Genomic DNA, 26,828 nt, shown 5'->3' with positions numbered 1-26,828 from the left:
TATTGCCTAGATTATTCAAGGGGTTAATGTCAAGTACTCAGAGGACTACAGTTCATTAAATTCGAACTCACAAGTGGTGTATTTTGTCTTGCAGACAATTTCTTCTCCCTGTCCTGTCTCCCAGCCAATTATAATTGCCCAATCTGAGTTTGCCGATATGTGAATAAATCCCACCTGAAAATAGCCGCAGACTAGAATCCCCCTAAGAGGATGGCATGGCTGGGTGGGTGCATTAGTGGCCTGAAACAGCTAATAGTGTGATGAATTCCCTTTATAAATACTTCACAAAGTAACTGTATGCAATGGGGGGGGGGGAGCTGGTTGCATTTTTCTGCACAATTCCCTATGAAGGTGTTGCTTTTTTCATGGTGAATATGGCTATCAATGGCTATGTTCAACCTCCACTGCCTGAGGCAGCCTGAGTGTCAGCTGCAGGGTTCACAAATGGGGAAATTGCTGTTGTGCTCAGGTTCCTTTTGGGTTTCCCCTAGGTATCTGGCTGGCCACCATGAGAATAGGGTGCTAGACTAGATGGGCCACTGACTTGGTCCAGCAGATCTTGTCTTATGTTCATATAACATACAGTCACATCCTGGAGCATTTTAAAAGACACTTCTAATGAAAAAGGCAGTCCTCAGGCCACACGTAATTAAAAAAACAAAAATCATTTTTTGCATGAATTGGATTGTAGCTATGGCTAATTAAAGGTAAAGGTAAAGGGACACCTGACCATTAGGTCCAGTCGTGGCCGACTCTGGGGTTGCAGTGCTCATCTCGCTTTATTGGCCGAGGGAGCTGGCATACAGCTTCCGGGTCATGTGGCCATCATGACTAAGCCGCTTCTGGTGAACCAGAGCAGCACACGGAAACGCCGTTTACCTTCCTGCCGGAGCGGTACCTATTTATCTACTTGCACTGGCGTGCTTTCGAACTGCTAGGTTGGCAGGAGCAGGGACCGAGCAACGGGAGCTCACCCCGTCGTGGGGATTCGAACCGCCGACCTTCTGATCGGCAAGTCCTAGGCTCTGTGGTTTAACCCACAGTGCCATACCACCACCACCACCCCCAATTACCAGCGAGATGTAGAAGAAAGAGCTTTATGGCTGTGAGAAGGGTGCAGCAGGTTGCTGATTTATTCCAAGGCCCCTGGAAGAGCATAGAAGGGGCAATGGTTCGATCAGATGTCCCTCTCTGATGTTGCAGCAGAGCTCCAATATTGGGACCACCATCTACATTAATATATCCTCTCTGCACTGGCATAACTGGCACCAGTGCTTAGATCTCAGTAGGACCAAGAAGGTTAGAAAGTGGTGTGCTGGCATGCCATGAGAAGACCAGGAGGTGCCTTGGATCTGAAGGACCGAAAGCATCCCAGTCCCTTATGTGTCCCTAAACCAGGACACAGTCTGGAGAATGTGCTGTGGTCTCACTGCTGAGCAACAGAACAGGCAGTGGAGACCAGCCACCCAGAAGAGTCTCTGAGGAGTATTTGCCTAAAGGCAGAACCAGCGTCCAAAGTCAGGTCCAGTCTGAAGGCCGGGGAAACAGCAATCCACATGGCCAGATGGTCCACGGGTTAGGAAATCCAACGATCAAGGGTCAAGACGTGCCAGAAGCAGCAAGGTAGGGCCCAGGAACTACCAGCATTGTTTCCAGCATCTGACTGCTGCTGGAAGCTCTGCTTAAAAAGGCTGAAGTCAGCTGGTTCTCACCAGTGCCTTCTCATCTGTGTTCTTGAAGGCTGATCAGCAGCAGGTGGAATCACTCCGCCTTCTCCCCCCTCAGCTTGCTGTTCAGCAGGCAAAGCTGGCTCATGACAGGATGACTAAATCCTTCCCTACCATTGTTTCAAATAGGAGGATAGAAATATTAACAGCCCATAAATGGATGGAAGAACTCGGCACAATCCTCACCACTGCCTGACATCACACATGACAAGGTGCCATCACCACTACCCAAACAAATGCTTATGATTGCAGCCTTAGTGACTGTCATGATGAGTATTGTTCCACAGGTACAACTTTTAGGCTTCCCACTGGGGCATCTACTTGACCATCTGAGAACAGGCTGCTGGCCTTGGTGGACCTTTGGCCTGATCCCCCAGGTTCTTCTTGCATTCTTATGTGTATATGAAAAGAGAAGTACAAGGCCAAAAGGCTTTTAAAAATATCTATTTATCTCCACGTTTAGCCTGGAGAAGAGAAGGCTGAGAAGTGATATGATAACCATCTTCAAATATCTGAAGGTCGTCACATGAATGATGGAGCAAGCTTGTTTTCTGCTGCTCCAGAGGGTAGGACTTGAACCAATGGATTCGAATTACAAGAAAGGAGAGTCTGACTGAACATTAGGAAGAACTTTCTGATGGCAAGAGCTGTTTGACAGTGGACTGTCATGATGAGTATTGTTCCACAGGTACACCTCAGAAGGTGGTGGACTCTCCCTTATTGGAGGTTTTTAAACAGAGCTTGGGTGGCCATCTGTCAGGGATCATTTAGCTGTGATTCCTGCATTGCAGAAGGTCGGCTTAGAAGACTCTTGTGGTCCCTTCCAACTCTACAAATATATGATTGTATTATTTATTTTATTTAAAAGGCTTTTTGTACCACATTTTGGGCAAGAGTGCCTCTCCAACTGGTTTACGATCAAATAAACACGCAACAATGAAACACTGAGCATTCAAAAAATAGCCAATTCCATCCACTTAAAGGATGGTGGATGGGAAAATCAGGACTGCAAAATTAAACAGGGGCTCATAACCTAGGAAGGATTTTAAAGTTTCTGAGACTCACTGAAAACATGCGCACACAAGCTGAACAAACGGATTTGTAAAAATGTTACATGGAAAAAAATACAAGAGACATTACACATACGTCTGTAAAACAAGAAAATCTTCAATAATAATAATAATAATAATAATAATAATAATAATAATAATAATTAATAATAAAGGCTATTTTTGGCTTCTGTCCATCATCTTTCCGATCACATTCCTCAGAGGGCGCCCCTACTCTTCTCAGGTGGTGGTGGGGTGAAGATGTTAAGAGAACGAAAGCAAAATCCCAGTTGATGTGCATGATTAGTCCTTGCAGACTCGGCAAGAAAAAGCAGCTTTCCCATTTTCTTTCTTTTTTAATAGTTTTTAATTAAATTTTCACTTTAACCAAACAACAATAAATTTCCACATTCATTTGTACAACTCTTCCCCCCCCCCCGCTCTGCCGAGTAATAACTTCCCTCCCTCCCGCCAACAGTTTTCTATTTCCAATCTACATCTCGCAGTTTCCTCTTTATTCAAGTCCATGTTGTAAGATTTATTTTAATCCTGCTAGTGTCTTCAAACTTCTACAGTTCTTGTTTAAATAGTCAATACATTTACTCCAGTCTCTTTGGAATTTTGATTCATCCTGGTTTCAGATCCTGCAGGTCAGTTTTGCCAATTCCGCATAATCCATCATTTGCATCTGCCACTCCTCCTGCTTTTGTAACCTTATTAGGATGTGGTCCTATTTCAAGTTTCATTTATCATGGTCATGGGCTAAGTTGATTACCTGGAAGGCAGTAAGAAGTATCAGATCATCACACAGATGTTTATAAGGCTATTAACATGAAGCTAATAAGCTCATCACTCACTGGTCAATACACTTTTAGGTTTAGCTCTAGATACATCACCCTTGGTCACATGGACACCCTCGGGTCAGCCAGTTTGTGGCTCACCTAAACTCTATTATCTCCAGCCAATCTCATCAACATTACTGCTGCTGTCTCGGAATCAGTCATTTACGACTCTCTAAAATAAACACTTAAGAGAAGTATGACTTTACCCTGATTTGCAGCAGCTAAAGTGGCTCTCTCTAGGGAATTGCACACGGAGTAATTTTTTCAGTGGGACAGAGCTTAAGAAGTATTTGGGTTTACAGTGATTTAAAGCCAATTCCTGATATTGCTTTGAAGGCAGATGGTTTTCCAGCAGATCGGATCTTTGTTCACACATGACTCAGCTTGTGTACGGGTAGCATCACACAAGCCAGCAGCATGTCTGAGATGAGTCACCGTCCCTCCATCAAAGTTAACCAGAGTATCATCCAGTTTACATATCTTCTAAGAGGGGCCTCGGAGAAGGTAAAGTTGCTGAGACCCAAGATTGTAAATTTCAGGATATAAATTTCAGGACCTCTCCCATTTCAAAAAGTCCTCTCTCTAAGATAGCCCTGGGTGGAATTTCCTGCCCAGGAGATTTTGTTACTTTGCTCCTTATTATCAATTCAGTCGAGATTAAATGCTTTCTGTTTCAAGAGGCATTTAGGAGCTGAGATTTCTAGAACTTTTCTCCCTGTGTTTATGTTGTGGACCAATGTAGATCTATTAGGCGACAGAACGGTGAGAAGTGCATCTTTTTAGTATTACTTTAACCGATGGATTAAATGTTACTTTCAATGGGCCCAAGTGAGGCATGTGGATTCTGTGTGTGGTGTTTAAACCCCATCCCCGCAAGGCAAAGAGAGGGCAATTGTTCCACAGTTATCAGGCTTGGTATCTGCAAGTGATACCCATTGGCAGCTGTCAGGGCCTCAACATCTCAGGAGAGCCCACTACTAATGCTTGCAATGCGCACTTTAATATCCCTGCTCCCTCGACCCAGCACTCTAAGAAGTGCAAGGAAGCTGTGCCTGTCCTCCATTTTAATACCCTACTATCACTTGTAGAAGGGACACAGGTGGCGCTGTGGATTAAACCACAGAGCCTAGGGCTTGCCGATCAGAAGGTTGGCGGTTCGAATCCCTGCAACGGGGTGAGCTCTCGTTGCTCGGTCCCTGCTCCTGCCCACCTAGCAGTTCGAAAGCACGAAGTGCAAGTAGATAAATAGGTACCGCTCTGGCGGGAAGGTAAGCGGCATTTCTGTGCACTGCTTTGGTTCGCCAAAAGTGGCTTAGTCATGCTGGTCACATGACCCAGAAGCTGTCTGCAGACAAATGCCAGCTCCCTTGGCCTATAGAGCGAGATGAGTGCCACAACCCCAGAGTTATCCACGACTGGACCTAATGGTCAGGGGTCCCTTTACCTTTATTTCTCGTAGGACATTATGGGGAATTAAAATGGCAGCTAGACCCACAGGCCCTTTGCTGTTTGGAGTAAGCATGCCAGGGCCCACTGATAAAGGAGAGGCTCAACAAAAGGCGCCATCAGATCCCTCTCTGAAACCTGCTTACAGCAGCACCTCATGCAAGAGGAGGCCCAGATGGGCTATGCTAGTTTATTCACTGACATCCTCCCTGATGCTAAGAGGTTTCTCTTTCTTCTGGCTCATCCTTTCATGTTTCGGAGAACAAGGGTAAGATAAGGAAGTTGCCTTACACCAAGTGAACTCCTCCATTTTGTATCAGAGAAGAGTCTAAGACAAAATAAGGGGTAGCCCCAAAAAACCTGAAATGTAGCTCAGAGAATCCTGTTTTAACTGATACAAAATTCTGCTGGGGTTATTTTCCTCCATGGATTATATGTGCCCTGTTGACACAGCCACTCTAAACTAGGTAAAGGTAAAGGGAGCCCTGACCATTAGGTCCAGTCGTGACCGACTCTGGGGTTGCGGTGCTCATCTCGCTTTATTGGCTGAGGGAGCCGGCGTACAGCTTCCGGGTCATGTGGCTAGCATGACTAAGCCGCTTCTGGCGAATCAGAGCAGCGCATGGAAACGCCGTTTACCTTCCCACCAGAGTGGTACCTATTTATCTACTTGCACTTTAATATGCTTTCGAACTGCTAGGTTGGCAGGAGCAAGGACTGAGCAACGGGACCTCACCCTGTTGCAGGGATTCGAACCGCCAACCTTCTGATCGGCAAGCCCTAGACTCTGTGGTTTAACCCACAGCACCACCCACGTCCCTTACTCTAAACTAAGCATATTCTTTAAAATAATGCAGGATCTCTTTTCGTTTAATTTCTAGTGCCATTAGGGGGGGAAACCCCTCCCCATTTTAGAAAGCGGATACATTTAAGCACCAACATAAGGGTGGATCTTATTAAACCCAATTTTCTTCCTTCTTCCAATTGTCATCCAGGAAACCGAAAGGCCTTCCATCTGTCTGAATAATGGACGGGGGCCATTTCCCCAGTTATTACCTCAAACTATCCTCCTCCATTATGACAACTTCATTTCTGAAGGCACAATTAAGAGGCTAACAAATATAAAGTTTAATACTCTGTCGAGGAAATAAGCAGGCAATTTCCTACATTTGATAGCCAATCTGGTTTATAAAAAAACACATGACTTCATGTGCTTTGATGCCGGCACCAGCTCATTCTGCGCAGAACTCTTTGTCGCTGCTGTCAATCTGTGTTAACAACAGTATAGGAACAGCTTTATAGTATAAAATGACTTAGCCTGTCATGATGCGTCCTGGCCTGACCCTGGATTATTCTTCCTCTGACAAGGGTTATGACTGCCCAGAATCAGGAGAGCCCAGGGAGCAAAATGGAGACCCCCCCAAAAAACTCTGGCATTGACCTGTAGAAAAACCCCATTCTGTGTCAGAAGAGGAGGCCAAATTGCCTCCCAACCCCAGGGAACACAAATGCCAGAAATTCCTAGAATTCTCTGGGAAGAGGATAGCTGAACCACTCTGGGAGTTCTTTGTGACAGGGATAAAAGGTAAAGGTAAAGGGACCCCTGACCATTAGGTCCAGTCGCAGATGACTCTGGGGTTCCTGCGCTCATCTCGCTTTATTGGCCGAGGGAGCCGGCGTACAGCTTCCGGGTCATGTGGCCAGCATGACTAAGCCGCTTCTGGCAAACCAGAGCAGCACACGGAAACGCCGTTTACCTTCCCGCCAGAGCAGTACCTATTTATCTACTTGCACTTGACGTGCTTTCGAACTGCTAGGTTGGCAGGAGCTGGGACCGAGCAACGGGAGCTCACCCCATGGTGGGTATTCGAACTGCCGACCTTCTGATCGGCAAGTCCTAGGCTCTGTGGTTTAACCCACAGCGCCACCCGCATCCCTCGTGACAGGGATAGGCAGCACTATTTTTTCCAGAAAAAGAAGAGGCGCAAGAGCTCACTGTGAATGGCTATGGGGATAGGGGTCTCCTAACAACTCTCAGCACCCTTAACAAACTACATTTCCCAGGATTCTTTGGGACCGTTTAAAGTGGTATGACATTGCTTTGGATATATAGTACAGACAAAGCTTCCTCCAAACTGTTCTGTGCAAAAAGTATCTTGATCCTTCAGATGATTCACCCCTCGAGTCTCCTGCGGGCCATGTTTTGCTTTTTCTCATTTCTTCTTTTTACGATGCTAATGCCTGTCAGAAAGTGTTGCTAATATTTAAAATCTTAAGGTAACATTGTTTCATTGCCTTAAGCCGGGGGGCAAGTTATGCAGATTGACCAATGTACTGTAGCGGCTGTTGTTCTTCCATATGTCGTAACATGCCTGCAAACTTGGAAGTTATTTCTGGAATACGCTTTGCTCCTTTTCGTTTATTTATCCAACCTCTTGTTTAAAATGTGTGACGGGTGTCCCCCCCCCATTCAGAACATCTGAACGTGTCTCACCACCTTCTGAAATAACACTAGATTCTTTCTATTTTGGTTGTGATTATAGCGGCACAATTCCATTGGATTCATTTTTTGCTTTTATGTGTTGTTGTTTTTCATTTTACATATAGCGCTTTGAGACTTTCTGAACACAAAGCCGTTTATAAATACCTGTAAGTGAATATAAAATAATAAGCAGGGTTGGGCGGGTTGGCAGATTAGTACAAAGCTTTCGCAGCCTGAGGGGCCTTTCTCAGCATCCTTCTGGGGGCCACATGCAAGTGGCGCATAGCTGTCAACTTTTCCCTTTTCTTGCAAGGAATCCTATTCGGAACAAGGGAATTTCCCTTAAAAAGGGGGAAACGTTGACAGCTATGAAGTGGCGGACAGGGCCAGAGGCCAAAGTGGGCGAGGCAAGAAATGTAAGTTGTATCTTTCGTCAGTGGGCTGGTTTCTACACACACACACATCCCTCTCCATCTGTCAGGGACTGGGCAGAGGAGGAATGGTGGAGACGCCCTCCCCAGCCTGACCCTTCCAGAGAAGAAGAAGACAGGTCAGAATTACAACAGAGGTTTGAGGGAGGTCACAGATCAGAGGAAGATGAGAGGGAAAGCTGGGAATAATGGTAAGGGAAGAAGAAGAAGAGGAAGAAGAAGAAGAAGAAGAAGAAGAAGAAGAAGAAGAAGAAGAAGGGCAACAGCTGATGGACTTAGTGTCTTTAGAAAGCATTCCAGACCCCCCCTCTTCCATAAGAGAGGGTCATAAGTTGAGAGCCAGTGTGGTGTAGTGGTTAAGAGTGGTAGACTCGTAATCTGGGGAACTGAGTTCACGTCTCTGCTCCTCCACATGCAGCTGCTGGGTGACCTTGGGCTAGTCGCACTTCTTTGAAGTCTCGCAGCCCCACTCACCTCACAGAGTGTTTGTTGTTGGGGAGGAAGGAAAAGGAGAATGTCAGCCACTTTGAGACTCAAATCCAAACTCTTCTTCTATAACCCGGTAAGCGTTGTATGAGCATTAAACGCTGGTTCACAGATAGTAAACTCAGTCCTTTACAGCAGAATGCAGCAGAAGCAACTATGGTTGGAATAGTAACGTCAAAGGTTTTGTTTATAAAGCAAATAACAAAACAACAAGATGACTCTCACATCCATCTTCTTTAGCAGAGGAGCAGAGCAGAGAGGAGAGAGGGAGGAGACATTTAAATACAGTTGTACCTCGGGTTACAGATGCTTCAGGTTACAGATGCTTCAGGTTACAGACTCCGCTAACCCAGAAACACTACCTCAGGTTAAGAACTTTGCTTCAGGATAAGAACAGAAATAGTGCTCTGGTGGTGCGGCGGCAGCGGGAGACCCCATTAGCTAAAGTGGTGCTTCAAGTTAAGAACAGTTTCAGGTTAAGAACGGACCTCCAGAATGAATTTAGTTCTTAACACGAGGTACCACTGTAGTTCCCATACTCATACATCAATTAAGTAATTAAAGGCAACCTGCAACCTTATGCAATGTGAGAATGAGACATTATAATACTAACACGTTGAAAGTAGGAGAGCAGAGAGCTCAGAGGCAGAGGGCACTTTTCAGCACTGTAGCAATGACTCATGAGGAAGTGGGAGAGACACAGGGGGTGGAGATTCACTCGGGGCAACAGCATTATTCCGAGAGACTGCATTCCCAAGCCTCTCTCTGTGAATATTGAATAAAAGCAGATGGTAAGGGCTTTACCTTGTCTGTTCCCGGCAACCTGCCGTGGGGGTTGGTTCCTCTTCCACTTGACACCATCATCCATCCAGAGGCATTATCAATGTGGAAGGACATGTTCCACCCAAGCGAAAACACTCAAGAAGCCCTCCAAGCAAGCCAGTGAAGGGGACCAGCCTGGGGAACAGGGGTGTGATGTGAATAAAATCCCACAGGCCAGATTCAGATGCTAGGAGGGCCACAATTGCCCCTTGGGCCCTCGGTTCCCCAACATTTGGTGGACCACCTTATGTTTATTTACAACCATTTCCATCCTGAATGGAGGGAGATCAGTGCAGATGAGAACCAAACCTATTTCCTCAGTTGCACTTGCAGGTTTCTCCTCTGCTGCCAGGCCTTATTTCTCCCCGAAACTGATTGAGGAGGAGATCCTCTGTGTGGTTTCCGTCTGGCAGAACCTTTTCATCTTGAGTGAATGTTTCCAACTTCCTAATGTAAGTTATTAATGTAAGCCCTTTTAACCTCAGGACAAAATGCACAAGTGGATCCATTTTGCTGCTGCGGACCATTACTGGCAAGAATGCCCTCCTGAGGCAAGAATGCCCATGTATAATTAAAAATGGCTTTATTCATTAGCTGGTATATTTCCTTCTCGGATTGTCTGGGGTGATGGGAGGTCCAGAGGTAGCATTCACCTAACAAGCCCCATCAGCAATACATTCTATTTATCCAACAGAGTTTCCCCTGTCCTCCCCCTGCACCCCCCACAAGTTGGTTGGGGGTGGGGGTCAGGAGATCCCGCAGAACAGGGGGAGGATAAGGGGAATTGTTCTGTCTGGCAAGCAGAAATGCTTATGCTGATGAAACGATCAACTTCGTGCAATGTTGAATTCCTCCCCAGGAACAGTTGGAGGGCCACACATTTCCTATCCCCTGGTGTTTGAGCAGAACACAGCTCACCATTCAACAACCAGTGTGGTGCAGTGGTTGGAGCACTGAGCTAGGACTTGGGAAACTGGAGTTTAAATCCCCAGTCAGGCATGAATCTCATCTAGGGCCAGTCTCTCGCTCATGCTCTATCTCACAGGGTTGTTGTGAGGCTAAACTTGCAGAGGCGAAACAGTGGGTGTCACCCAGAGTTCCTGGAGGAAAAGCAGGGTACACATGCACTAAATGGAAACATAGAATTGCAGAGCCTTCTATCCCCAGGGCAGAGTAGCTTTTTCCAACTAGAGATGTAGGTGTGCCTCGTAATGACTGCTTGTGCATTCAAAGAGGTAGAACCTCAGTTTAGAATCACTTAGACTAAGTGGTCCTGGTAACAGCACAGCAAGCGCTGCAGAAGAGGCCTCATTAACACACTGTGGGCATATAGAACAAGACGTGAGAGATTTCCCATCAATTCAATGTTCCATAATTTCCTCTATTAATTCTGCCGACGCACCTCAGTCGCACACAATGAGAGGAGACGGGAACTCTTGCAGCACTGTTTCCCGAGCAAACCAATATTAGATATGAGGATGAGGTTCAATTGATGCTTAATACTTGCGAATTTTCAGCATTCCGTAAAAAATATAATACAGCGGTACCTCGGGTTGCATACTCGTCAGGTTACATATGCTTCAGGTTACAGACTCAGCTAACCCAGAAATAGTGCTTCAGGTTAAGAACTTTGCTTCAGGATGAGAACAGAAATCGTGCTCCGGCGGCGCGGCAGCAGCAGGAGGCCCCATTAGCTAAAGTGGTGCTTCAGCTTAAGAACAGTTTCAGGTTAAGAATGGACCTCCGGAACAAATTAAGTACTTAACCCGAGGTACCACTGTACTGCTTACCATTTAATTGGTAGTGTTGTGTTGCGGCACGTCAACGTCCTGCTGCCCCCTCCTTGCCAGGTCCTCAGGAGATTCGATATCCTCTCCCACCAGCTGGGGAGCGTTGGGATTTGGTCTGGCTGCTCAATTGGCCAATGACAGCTGGACCAGGGGGCGGGCATGCTCTGGGGGGTGGTCCTGACCAGGTCCCTCAGGACTTCACTCAGGTCTGCTCCCAGAGTATAAATGAGAGCAGGTCCCTTACACAGCATTTTGCCATTTTCATTTGTCCTTCAGGTCAAATGGCCAACCTGGTGGTTTGGGGTAAAAGTTTAGTCATGCTTGGTGGTGAGGCTGCATGCCTTGCCTGCTCCTTCGAGGATTTGCATATCCCGTTAAAAGGATCCTGGAAGAGGTCTCCTGTCCAGACACCCAAGTGGGGGCTAAGGGCCACAGCAGGTGATCTGTGTGGGATCTTTCCTACTTGATGTATGTCATAGGACTCCCTCAACATGGATGGGACCCCTTGGGGGGTCAACCTGCAAGTGGGTTAGTCGATACCAGTTATACCCAGTGCCTAAGCCGAAGCCACTTACATCTGAAATCAATAAAGTTGTGGTCTAATTTGAACCAAAGAATGTTGTTACAAGTGGTCATTTACTTCTTGGTATGGGAAGGAGGGCAGTTCATGGTGCCTGGGCATGCAAATTGTCCTTATTATTATTATTACTGTTTATTAAATTCATATACCATTCTACATCCATAGATCTCATGGCAGTTCACAACATAAAATTACAATTTAAAAATACAAAATTAAAATAAGAACAAAACAAATGTCCCTTTCCCACAACACATTTAAAAGGGCCCTGAATTTCAATCAGCCAAAGACTTGGTTGCATTTGTTAGAGATGTGTATCAACTTGTGGGGGCAATCCTGTCTGTTATCTGCATAGCTGTGTTGGTTGGGTTTTTATTGGTCATTTGTTATACTTTGTTTTGGTGTTTATTGTTTTTGTAAGTCACTCTGGGACACTTTTTGTCAGTCATTTCTTTCTCTTGGATAGGGAGAGCCAGTTTGCAGTAGTGGGTCTGACCTGGCCTGTAGCAGCACTGTGAATTTTATAGAAGATCTGGCAGAATATTTTCACACACCGCCGCTTACTTCCAAAGCCAAAGGCATGAGAAATTCCACACTTTTGTGTCATATCTCTCCTTGCATTTTGTACATACTGCTCTGGCCAAAGAAACCTCATACAAATTTTATTGGTTCTTGTGTTTGTTCCCAAAAGGCAAAACCAATGCCAAATTACCTTCAGACAAAAATTATGGGAAGAAATTTACTCCTTATTTTTCCAGTCCACGAGTACACAATCCATCTCTATAACCAAGAGGCCTGTAATTCTAGGTGGTATGGCATTGCTGTACATGCAAGGACGCAGGTGGCGCTGTGGTCTAAACCACTGAGCATCTTGGGCTTGCCGATTGGAAGGTCAGCGGTCTGAATCTGCAAGATGGGGTGAGCTTGCGTTGCTCTCTCCCAACTTCTGCCAACCTAGCACTTCAAAAGCAAGTGCAGGTAGATAAATTGGTACCACTATGGCAGGAAGGTAAATGGTGTTTCCGTGCACTCTGGTTTCCGTCACGGTGTCCTGTTGTGCCAGAAGCAGTTTAGTCATGCTGGCCACATGACCCGGAAAGCTGCCTGTGGACAAACACCAGATCCCTGGGCCTGAAAGTGAGATGAGCGCCGCAACCTCATAGTCACCTTTGATTGGTCTTATCTGTCCAGGGATCCTTTACCTTATTTTTACCTTTACATGCAATGAGGATGTTGAGTTGTGTAGCAACTCTTGTCTTTGAAAGACAATGAGGATTCTGAGAATGCAGAAGTTGGTCCTCCCTAGCTAGGAGACAGAGGATGCTGTCTCCCATGGGCTTGTGACCCAACAACATTTTCTTGAGGGAAATTGGTGGAGAGTCTCACTAACTGACATCTATGAAGCCTGGGGAGTGATTTGCTAATGACTATCTTGGGTTTTTAACTGTTGCTGGACCACATGCACCCATATTATCATGCCTGCTCACTGAGAGCTCAATCAGGTGTGATGATGATGATGATGATGAAGAAGATGTCCACCTCCTAGCCCTGTAAGATGTGTGACCACAAGAGAAAGAGTGCTTTTGTGGTGGCTCCACACCTTTTGAATGTCCTGTAGATCTGTGGTGTTAATACAACAAAACCAATACACCAAACCGGCTTGCAAATATAAAGGACAATTTCACTTATTTCAGCAAATTAAAGTGCAACGTGACCCTTTCTTGCAACCATTCCCACTTACAGGACTTTGTGCTTCCAGTAGATAACTAACTGTAGAACGATTTGCTTATTTCATCTGTGCTATGCCACTATTACTATATACATTATTGGCAGAGTTGGGCCACTAATTGACTGTATGTCTATAAGTATCTCCAGGCTTTGATATGCACGTTGCACTTTAATTTGCTGAACTAAGTAAAATTGTCCTTTATATCTGCAAGCCGGTTTGGTGTTTTGATTTTGTTGTATTACAATCATTATAACACCTGATACTTTTTTGTATACCCAGTCGATCTGTGGTGTGCGGCTACACTTCAGGCTTTTTGGAAAGCCTCCAAAACTCATTCATTTCAACCTGAGCTATTTTCTGTCTCACCCACTGAAAAGAGGCTGGGATTTTACAATGTCACTGGAGTGCTGAGTCTTTTTTTAATCTTTGTGAATTCTGTTTTATTTTTTTGTCTTAGCTTTTTGTAGCTTTTATTGTAACCTACTTTAGATAGACTGTGCCCAGAAACGCAGCATGTATATATTTTTAAATAAAGGAGTGGTGGAAAGAGAGAGAGAGAGAGAGAGACCCCTAAATTGGGGGTCATCAACATGGTGCATGTGGGCAAACATAAGCTTACAGAGGCTGACCCTGGCACCAATAGGGTTCCTTTCCCCAGCTTTCCCTCACTGACATTCAGCTTGGTTGTGATGTGAATACTGAATTTTATTATTTCGGTCACACATATATCGGTCACACATAATTCCAGCCCACATACAATATCAAGGAAGTCATAAAACACGATAGGGATACATTTGAATTTGCAGTTAGGTATAACAGGGACAATACAGATATAGCAACAGTTAAAAATATATATAAATTAAAACTTAATTTAATTTAACCTAAAATTATCATTTGACCTAAAATTATCATTTAAAACCTTAATCATTATGATAACACAGCTTGTTTTCTAAGTTTTATGGCAATCACACAGAATTTGGCTACCCTTAACGTGATCTCAGGATCCTTGTCCTCTACCAGGGATTTTAGACATTGGAGTTCAGATTCATTTGGAGATTTTTGCATAGCAGGGGTAATAAATACCAAGTGTATATCCCCATAAAAACAGCAGCATAACAAGGCATGAGAGACAGTGTCTAACTCCATCAAGCCGCAGGGGCAGACTCCTTCCTTGTAGTTGTGATGTGTTTGTGGTGCTGGCAAGGGTTTTACAAATGTAAAATGAGCACTTTACAAATGTGCTCACAGGCCTAAGAATGTTGCCTACCCTGGATACATAACTATAGACCTAAGAACTACAGATGCAGCACAGCCACTCACTGAAATATGAGAGAAATTCCATGCGATATCCCAGTCATTTGGAGCAGAGTACAGTGTGGTTTGCACAAACTGCAAAAACACAAATTTGAGTTGGACCAGATTTGTTCCTGAGGGTCGTTTCAGGAGTCTTATGTGTGTGTGTGTGTGTGTGTGTGTCTGCGTGTGCATTGCACCATCCCAGCATGTAAATATAAGAAAAGGTAGATGATAAACTAAATCTATGAGCAAGCAGTTAGAAATCTTCTAATAAAAATAGCTCAGCACAAGAACGGAATTGTACAAGGCAAGGGCAGATCGGCATTCTCTCCTGCTGATTAATTACTTTGAGTAGGAAAGAAAAACACGGAGAGCATGCCAGAGAAAAGGCACACTGAATGAAACAAAGTTAATAAGACACCTCAGTGTCGATTAATTGTTCTGGACTCCCACATCAAATGTCACAAGTTAATAGCAACTGGCTCAGATGACGGGAAGAGTCTGCAAACGAGGAATGTTGCATGGTGATAAAAGCTGAAGGGATAACAAACAGAAGAAAAGAACATGACTGTGTGTAACGGGGGAGCAGCAGAACACCCTGAAGACGCACCACTGCAGATGGAACAGATTTCTGTCCATTGTCTACCAGTCTCGCATTGCCAAAAGTATCTGTGGTGATTGTCGCAGATTGACTAAATATGGTGAAAGTATGTAGAATGGACACCGAGACCCTCTGCAATATCACCACTCCTGGGTGACATGGAAAACCCAGAAAGCTATTAATTTCTGGAACCGAAATGATGAGTCATTTGTCCCTGAGTACAAACACAATGGATCTGGCTTAGACATGCTTTGAGCAGCTTCACTGACATCAATGGGTCTTAATATAGTCGTGACCAGCCTGTTCCATTGACTGTATTGGGCCTTCTCTGAGCGTAAATGGGTCTGGATTGCAGACCCTGATGGTCACTGTCAGGAAACAACAACAAGCAACAATTCTTGAGCATTGCCAGCTGCTTACTTTAAAGACAGAGGTGACCCCAATGTTGTCATGGCAAATTTAAAGCAACCACCCAAGTGGGCTGAGGTTCTCCCAAGCCCAACTTCTTTCACATTGGAGATAAAATGCCATCTGTAGCTAACACAAGGAGCAAAGTGAGAAAGCCTAACCTAGAAGCTTCACAGGGCTCAGTGTGAGTCATGTGACCACATCTGGCCTATTGTGATTAAGGATGCCATTCCAAGGTAGACCACATGAAAGGTCCCAGGTTCAATCCCTAGAATATCTACGTAGGCCTGGAAAATGCTCCTATCTGGAATCCTCTGGAGCTGCTATCAAAGTATAGACAATGTCAAGGACTATGTGGTGTCTTTCAGATGTTGTTGGATTCCAACTCCATCAGCCCTAACCAGCATAGCCAGTGGTTAGGGATGTTGATAGATGGAATCCAACGGTCCAAGTCTACTTTAGAGACAAAGAACCCTAAGAAGGGAGAGCAGTGGAATTGAAGTTGCTCATCAACACTTAGCACCTGGATTGCAGACTGACTAGACGCCCAATGGCACTCAACTTTTTATTCAGATTTAGACCCATTGAAATTAATGGAAACCTAATTGAATGCCATCTATATAGGTTACCTGGTAACAGTCTTCCTCACTGATTATGAAATATGCTATACAGTGGTACCTTGGGTTACAGGCGCTTCAGGTTACAGGCTCAGAAATAGTACCTCGGGTTAAGAACTTTGCTTCAGGATGAGAACAGAAATCATGTGGTGGCAGCAGGAGGCCCCATTAGCTAAAGTGGTGCCTCAGGTTAAGAACAGTTTCAGTTTAAGAATGGACCTCCGGAACGAATTAAGTTCTTAACCTGAGGTACCACTGTATTTCTAAAGTAATTGTTTGTAAATTTGTATATAAATGAATGCACTCAAAATTTACGCAAATCTGGGCCTTCTTCTGTCTGCCCACTAATAAATAAATAAATATTGGTGCATTGTTTCCATTGTGTGGAAGTAGCACAGTCACCAGGTTCCTTTCTGGGAAAGTCAATCATGGGAAATGCTTACCGTACATACTTCAACACCCTAGCCGGTTCCTCCCTTTACCACAGAGATGAGGAACCTGCAGCCATCTTGATGTTGCTGGACTACAGCTCCCATCATCCCTGACTGTTGACTGTATGGACTTGGGGCTGATGGACGTCAGAGTTGAACAACATCTGGACAGCTACAAGTTCCTCGCTCCTGCTCCCAAGGTCTTATTTTCCTCCATGTAAACCACTTTATGTGACTGTTGGCTATTAAGAAATGTCTTGCGGGTATGAGGTGCAGGAATTGACACCCATAGGCCAGGAGCAGAGTCTGCCAGAGGAAGGAACCAGGCTACAGGTGGGTGGAAACTAGAGGTGGAAGGACCTGTCAATTTCAGTTCTCTCAGTTTTTCAGTTTTTCCAGTCTTGACTTCAGTTCTCCACATTTCTTCTGCATTTTGCAATTTTATTTTACTTTTTAAAACCTTCATAAAACTTCCTCAGCATGTTTGCATGAATTTCCCCTTGTAAACACATTTTTTGCAAGCAGTTTCTCCTAACATAATGCACGTTATTTCATTAATAAATTCACTTTTACACACAATTCCCCTAAAATATGTATTTTTGTAAACACTGCTTGGTTGGAGAATGATGTCCCAAGATTTGGGTAAGTGTGAATTTCAATGGACAGCTGTGTTTCAGCTCTTATACCATTTTGAACAATGTGAACTTGATAGATTTGCATTTAAATGCAAACTGAATCGAATTTCTCCTGTATCCATACTAGAAACTAAAGATTGTCCTTTTCCAAACCTGCACAACAGTCAGCCATCAAACTTGAAAGGTCCTTAATTTCTGACAAATCAAGCTCTAAAGGATACATTATCAGAGCTGTGCATGATTCGGCACTGTGTGGTCCTTTGCAGTATAACAAGAACATTGTTCCTTCGGAAGTCAGGAGGAAGTGAATTCTTGGGCTAAAATCCTGTATTGAGGCCAAGTTCTATCAGAACTCCGTCAAGACAAGGAAACAATTTGCAAACGATATTCTTTGTCCTGGATTCTTGACCTGACACTTGACATTGCACTGAAATTAGTGCAAGGAGCTAAATAATGCATCTCAAGAAAAAGAAATATTGACAATGCATGACTCAGCCCAAACATTAGATTAAGTCATGAGAAGCCAACCAAATTGCAGCCAGTGGCCTTTTCTGTTTCTATGCCCTCACTGTGGAAAAAGGGGTGATTGAAGCACACACAAAGGAGATGAATGACTGAGGCCCGTGTCCTTAGGTTACGTATTCCTAATTATATTTCAGATATACTGCAGGATGCATTTAGATTGGGCACTCAGTCACATTGTCTGCAAGCAGGCTCAGGGGTGTAGGCTGCTTAGCAGTGGAAGGGCTTGGAAGGCAACAAGCTCTGGTAAGGGACAGAATTTTGCAACACCTCTTCGGTTGCTGCAGGGAAACTAGTCATGGTTTAAAAACAAATCGAATAAAGCTGCAAACATAAATATATTAAATAACCCACCTGGTTCTTTAGGGGAAGCTTTATTGCAGCCTTTTGCAAGCTGTGGATCTTTCAAAAGTTAAGGATGGGCAGGTTCTGAAGAAGATTAAAGCATTTGACACTTACTGAATTTGTTCTCTTAAAACCTGTGTCATAGCTCAATGGGAGAGCATCTGTTTTGCATGTACAATGGTACCTCAGGTTACATACACTTCAGGTTACATACACTTCAGGTTACAGACTCCGCTAACCCAGAAATAGTACCTCAGGTTAAGAACTTTGCTTCAGGATGAGAACAGAAATCGTGCTCCAGCGGCGCGGCAGCAGCAGGAGGCCCCATTAGCTGAAGTGGTGCTTTAGGTTAAGAACAGTTTCAGGTTAAGAACGGACCTCCGGAACGAATTAAATACTTAACCTGAGGTACCACTATACTGTAGAGGTTCAATCTCAGACACCTCTAGGTAGGACTGCGAAAGACCCCTGCCTGAACCCCTAAAGCAGGAGTGACAAGTGGGGGGCAGCCCCCCCCCACTACTAATGAAAGAGCTGCCCCTCCTAAGTTCCACGGCATTTGCACATTTCCACTGATGTGGAAATGTGAAGAACTGCACATAAGATTGGAAAAATAAGGGAAACAAAAGTTGATTGATTTACCGATCCCTTGCCACACATTGAACTGTGATCTCACCCTATAAAGTGCCCAGCATTTACAAAACTGTTTAATGTGAATAAATAAGAGAAGGTAACCTTCTTGTCTTGCTTTCAAAGGGGGGGGGGAGGAATGGTCTCAGACTCAGTGTTATCCAAATAAATAATCAATGAGAAAGATCATTAAAAGGGCAATTGTTCTAGTAATCACACCAATTTTTTTTTAAAAAAGAAAAAATTAAAGATATGTTTGTAGGCTGGTTTAATCCAGAGCCTTAAAAGCTAAGTATAGGTTTCTCTTATTGTGTAACTCAGACAGGTGAGAGTGAGAGATCAATGTGCTCTAAAGCACATGAGGAAGGAAAGGCCATAGCAGCTCATAGTAGAGAATCTGCAGAAGGCCCAGGTTCCAGCCCAGGCATCTCCAGAAAGGTCTGGGAATGTCCCCAGTCTGAAACCCTGGAGAGCCATCGAGCTCAAAAGGAGCTGCAACCACTGTCTGAGGTGGTTTGCTCTCTCTGCCTAATAATAGGGCTGGTTCCAGCCTGGAAAACTGGTGGAAAAAACTCATGCTCTAGAAAGAACTCAGGCTTCCTCAACCTCAGCCCTCCAATTGTTTTGAGACTACAATTCCCATCATCCCTGACCACTGGTCCCGTTAGCTAGGGATCATGGGAGTTGTAGGCCAAAAACCTCTGGAGGGCCGAGGTTGAGGAAGCCTGCTCTATGACATGATATTTTTGCTGCTTGAAATGAAGGACAAGATGGTGGCCCCTCCTGTTTTACCACCTGAGGTGAAATGGGAAGATACCCCCCATCCCCATCAAAGTCTCGCTTACCAGGGTCATGTGGTGGCAGGGACATGTGGGGTGCTCATGGGGGGCATTGCCTCATGGGATTTTGCTACCCAAAGTGGCTGCTTCAATCCGTCTTTTGGGTGGGCCAGCCTTGTCGCCTCCATTCTCCCATACAAAAGTCTGCCAGGCTGGCAATTCAACACTGGTAATGGGTTACATTACAGTGGTACCTCGGGTTAAGTACTTAATTCATTCCAGAAGTCGGTTTTTAACCTGAAACTGTTCTTAACCTGAAGCACGGATTTAGCTTATTGGGCCTCCTGCTGCTGCGTGATTTCTGTTCTCATCCTGAAGCAAAGTTCTTAACCCAAGGTACTATTTCTGGGTTAGCGGAGTCTGTAACCTGAAGTGTATGTAACCTGAAGCGTATGTAACCCAAGGTACCACTGCATCACTCATTATATCAAAGGGTAGCAGAATAGCTTTATCATTGAACAGCCAGTACACTTCAATTGAGGATTAGGAGAAATGATGACAGGAAACAATGCAGGAAGATAAAATATTAGAATTTCATTGTTTGTAGTCACATTTCAAAGGCATCCTCTCATTTAAGTAAGTATACTAATAACCCAGGTAGCACTCGGCTGCTTGGGGTCCATGGCTGCTTTGGGATGTGGATGGTGCTGTGGTCTAAACCACTGAGCCTCTTGGGCTTGGCGATCAGAAGGTTGGCGGTTCGAATCCCCACAATGGAGTGAGCTCCCATTGTCCCAGCTCCTGCCAACCTAGCAGTTCAAAAGCACGCCAGTGCAAGTAGATAAATAGGTACCACTGCAGCAGGAAGGTAAACAACATTTCTGTGCACTCTGGCTTCCATCACGGTGTTCCTTTGCAGCAGAAGCGGTTTAGTCATACTGACCACATGACCCAGAAAGCTGTCTGTGGTCAAACACCGGCTCCCTCAGCCTGAAAGCGAAATGAGCACTGCAACCCCATAGTTGCCTTTGACTGGACATAACCGTCCAGGGTTCCTTTACCTTTACCTTTTACTTCTGTGCATACTGCACATATCTATACATCCTTTCCTAATTCTGCCTAATGGTAAATCCAGCCTTGTTTCCAGCTACCATGAGCTCCTTTCTTCCCAGTTTCCAGTAATTGTCCTTGCCTAACCACAAAGATAACTCCGTTTTTGAAGTCGGGGTTTTCAATAAACTACTTCAGCACTGAATGATGTTCAAATAAATACCATAATTTTATTTGTCTTTCCCACCCCCCACCCCACCTGGAAGAAAAAAACTTGCTTATTTCCCCACCCCCTGCTCTTCCAGCCTTTCCAGAAGTACAAAATCTCCAGTCATGACTATCACCAAAAGCAAACTATCTGGCTGGCTGTAACTTCAGAAACCTTTGCATCATCTCTGAATCACACCGTTCTTTGAAAGTTCTTTTCTGAAACAGTGCCAGGTTAATTTACTTAACCACTTGCAGAACATGACTAAACACTCAAAATGCAGATTATTTGATTCACGCTTTCATCACCTTGAGAATTTTCTGTCATGGAATCATAATGGATAGTTCTATGTCCCTTTGGCATCAGTCAGCAAAGGGTTTGTGTCGCTGAGTCAGGAACTGGTGCCTTAAACTCATGAATCAGCACAATCCCCCGGGTGTACAGTTAAAGACCTGTTAAAATCATTGGTTGCTTTGCTACTGACTTCAGTGGAGAGGAGATTAAAACCCATATTGGAAATGCTTTGCTTTGCTTTTTGATTTTTTTGTAAAAAAAAAACAAGCTATAGAAGAAACAGTTTACTTCTAGTGCCATATGGAAATCTTCTCCTCTGTGTAATAATAATAATAATAATAATAATAATTATTATTATTATTATTATTATTATTATTATTATTATTATTATTATTTATTTGTACCCCGCCCATCCAACTGGGTTTCCCCAGCCACTCTGGGTAGCTTCCACAAAGACCAAAAATACACTAAGATGTCACACATTAAAAACTTCCCTGAACAGGACTGCCTTAAGATGTCTTCTGAATGTCAGGTAATTAATCAATTAATGAGAAGGTAAATTGCATTTGAAAAGAACCAAAGGGGTGGGAAAATATCAGAGAAATTCTCAGGCCCAAGTGCCATCTCATCCAACATTCTGCTCTCATAATTGTCAACCAGATGCTTATAGGAAGTCAAGAAGAATAAGTGCCAACTCTTTGGGGCACTGGTCCCTTTGGTCCCCCAAACAAAAATTTAAGGGAGGTCAGCCCCCCCAATATTTTCTACAAGTTGGCACCTCCTACCCTCCCTCCCCTGGGCAGCCACCTCCCTGCCAGCTGGGTGCCTCTCCCTCTTCTCCCATCATGTCTCCCAGCTTTCTGCACAATTTCTGAGCACGTCTGAGCCAGCAGACAGGCAGGCGGGTAGGAGAGACAAGGGGGTAGCGGGTGGAGGGGGCAGAAACCTATTGTGTACGGACAGGGGGCAAGAAGCGGGTGGGTGGGTGGGTGGAGGGGAGGCCTGCACCCTGACATCTGTTAAGGTTTGGGAGGTTAAAGTGAGGCCTTTTTACTATTAAATAAATTAGTGCAATAATATTTTTTACAATGACAAAAAGGCTTCCCTTGGAAACAAGATCAGAAATGAGATAGAAACGAGATAGGAAGTGGCTTTGTTGGGTGTTATATTGAAGTGGATGAAGTGAATATTGTTTATATATAGTGGACAGATGAAGAATCGGAAGTCTCTTTCTGAATTTTATTTTTCTCTCTTTCTATTTTAACCTCTTTAAATTTCTTTTTCTTTATTTCTCTCTTTCTCTTTCTTCCTTTCTTCCTTTCTTCCTCTCCCCCACCCTTCTCTTTCTGGGTTTTTTTAAATATTGTATTTAGATCAAAGTCCAAGTCTGGACAAAAGAAGCGGAAAATATATTTGATATAGTTTTGCATTTTTCTCTATAAACCCTAATAAAATTTATTTGGAAAAAAAAAACCAGAGATCAGCGAGTGCACCTATCTCAGACAGGCTGTAGCCTGCTTCTTTACCTTGATTAAAGTCTCATGGAAGACATTATGAGAGAATTCCCACGGGGCATTTTTCAGATCAGGAAGTGCTAGAGTGCTGGGAAAAGGTTAAACGAAAACAAAAAGACACACATTTCTGAGCTCCAGAGCTATCAAAATTCTAAAGACATTCTAAGGCGCCTTGTGAATAAGACAGAAAGGCAGGATCCTCTTTTTCAGGGAAGAAAGTTTTCAGGAAATTGGAGGACAAGTTTCAGCACCCTGGTGAAACATGGTTGGTGGTGAGATGGGGCTCAGCCTACACTTGAGTAGGACCCCGGCAGAGACACATGCCCGACTGGCATGTTCTCTCCCTCCTGGTCGATTGTTCAGGAGCTTCAAAAGCTTTCTTCAGCCCGAACATCACAGCGACCGATGCCAACAGACATTGGCACACTTAGGGTTCTGCAGAGTTTGCCCAGTTGTGTAACAGACCTCAGCAACTCAGCATTTTGGCTAATCTACTTTATTTACATATAAACACACTGCAACATGGCTCCCTCCCTCTCTCATACACACATCAGGCAGCAAAGAGAATGAGCAAAGGACAATAAACCTAGTAACACAAACATCCTGTCTCCGTCACTTCCCACTCTGTGGAGTCAAAACATATACCGTTATGTGAAAGACAACAATTCCATGACTGCAGTCATGGAGCAGGAATTCTAACAGAATTCTAACAGAAACAAGGTTGGTGGCGAGGTGGGAGAGATGAAGACATGCAGGCAGAGAATCTTGCCTGCACCACTTCCTTCTCCCCTCCTCTCCTTGCTGCCCAACCACCACAACCCCCTTTAGCAGCCCTGAATCACTCCAGTTATCTATGCTTGTTTTGGGGAGCCCATGTGATCGCATAAGACTGATCTGGAAGCAGATTGAAGGTCAGCTCTGAACATCCTCTAGCAGGTGGAAGGCTCCCAGAAACCCAGAACCGCAAGCACTCAGGGTCCTGCCTGGCCCACTTACTCCTAGTTGAGTCTGCAAGCCATTATTTTAAATTTCCCACAATGCTCCTGACAGAGCATTGCAAGAAAATTCCAACGTTCTGTGGCTGCCCACCACTGCTGCTAAGGAATCTCATCACTGGGACCCAATCAGTGGGCATTTTGCCCAGTGTCTTCTTGAACGTAGAGCCAGCTTTGTCTGAAAGACTTGGTCATATTCTTTTTCTCTGCTGCAGAACAAGCAGGGCTTTCCTGTTCACCTCATTGGAGAGGACAAGTGCAGATATTCGCCTTGAAATGTCAGAGATTATCATTAGGGTGATTTTTTTTTTAGCCCAAACGCTGGTTGGTATTGCACATTCAGGGCATTTATTTGCTAATGCAGATATTCATTTCTTGCAATGGTAAGATTTCCTGAGGGTGTGTTGTTCCCCATTGAAAGTGCTTACCAGTGTGCTATTTTTTCCTGGCATCACGCTGTTGTAAAAAAACACACCAGTTTGTTCCATATCCTTCCCCATTCTGTGCAGGGTATATTGGAAGATTGGGGGTGGGGGGAATGGGGTTATTGGGTTCGTTTCTTCTTGTTTTTATTGCATATTTTGTGCTTTTTATCATGTGTTTTTATGTTGCGAACTGCCCTGTGATCTTCAGATGAAGGACGGTCTACAAATCAAATAAATAAATAAATAAATGCCAAGAACCAGAAATGAACACCAAATGACATTAGTGGCGGTGTGAGCCCTGACCTCACCACCAATCCGCCCCAGCACCTAAGCAGCTCTATTGCATCACACATAGCAGGACCGTGTTCTGATACCTGAAATAAGACTAAAGCAAGCATTTCGGGGGAAAGCAGTATAACATCACAAGGCTGATGTAGTGGTTGGGAGTTACTCGTGCGGAATCCTGCCCCGTTTGGGCGTTAGGTTGCCTGGTTAACCCTTCGGACTGCACAGCCCATCTCAGCGTGGCTGCCCTTAGTCACTCGTAGAATCTGTCTGTGGGCGTTTCTTAAACCGCTGCCAACATAAGAGCTGTTTGACGCCCAATCGTCTCCGCCTCTCACTGCCCGGGAGTCTCCTACGCAGGGTGGGCGTGGGCAGCGGGGTGCCTGGGCTCTCCTCACTGACTTCCAGAGAAGAGTCCTGGAGCCCCTCCACCTCCTCGTCCCGTTGCTCTCCTGGATCCTTGGTGTTACACTTATTCCCTTCCCCTTCTCCCAAGCTGAGTCTCCCCCTGGTGCTGGGACCTTCGCCTGCAGAATCAGAGACCCTCTCCTTCTCCCGTGTCTCTGATGTCAGTTCCCTGACAGCTGACCATGTCTACTCAGATGTAAGGAAGTTGGAAAATTCTAAGGAAAACAGAAACAACAGCAGAAATGGCAGGTGTTCACTTGTTCATCCCATGTCCAGACTGGGAATCAATGCAACACATATGATTGGCTTCAATCCAGTTGTGTGTGCAGCACTCAGGAATTGTGTGCTTTCAGTCCACAAACAATACTTAGTTAATAGTGTGTGTCCCTCCATCTCCCCAAAGGCATTGTGTTTCCTTTGCACTGAAATGAATGGGGGTAGAATAACTTAATGACCACATAACTTATGCAATTTAGGTAATTACAGTGGTACCTCGGGTTACAGATGCTTCATGTTACAGATGCTTCAGGTTACAGACTCCGCTAACCCAGAAATAGTACCTCGGGTTAAGAACTTTGCTTCAGGATGAGAACAGAAATCGCACGGCGGCAGCAGGAGGCCCCATTAGCTAAAGTGGTACCTCAGGTTAAGAACAGTTTCAGGTTAAGAACAGACCTCCAGAACGAATTAAGTTCTTAACCTGAGGTACCACTGTGATGACATAAACTACGTAAGCTGTGAAATTTCACCACAGTGGGAAGTAAAATGAATGATGTGCTTTCGGGTGGAAGATGAACTGCAGCAGAATGGAAACATGTGATAAATGCAGAGCAAAATGTAAAGCAATGCCACACACACACACACACACACACACACAAACACACACACACATCTACTCAGGACTAAATCCTATTTATTTCAATGAGGTTCAGGAAAGTGGAGTTGGGGTTCCAGTCCACGTCAAGTCTATAGCCTGCATCTTTTGCATCACCAAGGGAGGCATTCAATTAAGTTGTTAGATGCACAGAACAAGGTCTGCTTGAGCAATGGGACTTCCCCTGGCTTTCCTCCACCCACGCCCTCTAAATCTACTCTGGAGGGTTAGAATAACTCCAAGAAGAGATTTAGCAGGCAAACAAAGGCCACATAGCAGGAGGAGAGGGTGGAAAATCTCATTGCATCAGCAGACCTCATTACCCACGTGCACACCCCCACGTAGGGCTAAGCTGAATTCTACCCTAGGAATGTGGACAGTCACACCAAGTTCTCCCCCAATTCACTGATGGAAAGGTCATTCGTCTTTATGGGGTCAAGCGTGCTTTGGCGCTGAAACGAGTGACCTTGATCTGACTAGCTGAAGAACTTCACTCGCAAGCACAAATAAAGTTTAATTCCATATTCCTACATAAGACGCCAACTTACGTGATTCGAAACATGGGAACATTTTTATGTCCACTGGGCCTTATCAAAGTTAAAACGACTTGTTTGACATTTCTCTTCCCAAAACTAGGCTACCCAAACATAGAAAGGAATGTGCAGGTTCTTTTGAAGCTGTCCCCTCCCCACCTCCAGCTACTAGTGGCCAAGTCCTTTCAGAAAATGAGGAGCTTGGCAAGAAAACCCTACTTTCAGAGAACGGGTGCTCTGTTTCAGCACTTCTAAGGCTATTCCCTGCAAGCTGGACATGTCAGCCTAGTGTGGTTATTCAAAGACAAGTAATGTAAAAGTAAAGGGACCCCTGACCATTAGGTCCAGTCGTGACCGACTCTGGGGTTGCAGCAGTCATCTCACTTTATTGGCCGAGGGAGCTGGCGTACAGCTTCCGGGTCATGTGGCCAGCATGACTAAGCCGCTTCTGGCGAACCGGAGCAGCGCACAGAAACGCCATTTACCTTCCCACTGGAGCAGTACCTATTTATCTACTTGCACTTTGACATGCTTTCGAACTGCTAGGTGGGCAGGAGCAGGGACCGAGCAACGGGAGCTCACCCCGTCACGGGGATT

At 44.7% G+C, this 26,828-nt stretch overlaps 1 long non-coding RNA gene across 1 annotated transcript in view; it reads right to left on the bottom strand.

Annotated features, from left to right (window-relative positions):
* Window positions 1-2,958: 2,958 nt before the first annotated feature.
* The window catches only part of LOC310689088, a 36,708-nt gene continuing 12,838 nt past the window's right edge, over window positions 2,959-26,828 (bottom strand). Inside the window, exons 2-3 of the long non-coding RNA XR_014517300.1 lie at window positions 18,246-18,320; window positions 2,959-3,551 (exon numbers count right to left, since the gene is read on the bottom strand). This is a non-coding gene — a long non-coding RNA (uncharacterized lncRNA). The remainder of the gene's footprint in view (window positions 3,552-18,245; window positions 18,321-26,828) is intronic.

The sequence above is a fragment of the Podarcis liolepis genome (assembly GCF_965112155.1).
Source record: "Podarcis liolepis genome assembly, chromosome: 11".
Classification (NCBI taxonomy): domain Eukaryota; kingdom Metazoa; phylum Chordata; class Lepidosauria; order Squamata; family Lacertidae; genus Podarcis; species Podarcis liolepis.
The sequence above is the reverse complement of the archived record's forward strand: the minus strand, read 5'-3'. Positions and strand labels throughout refer to the sequence as shown.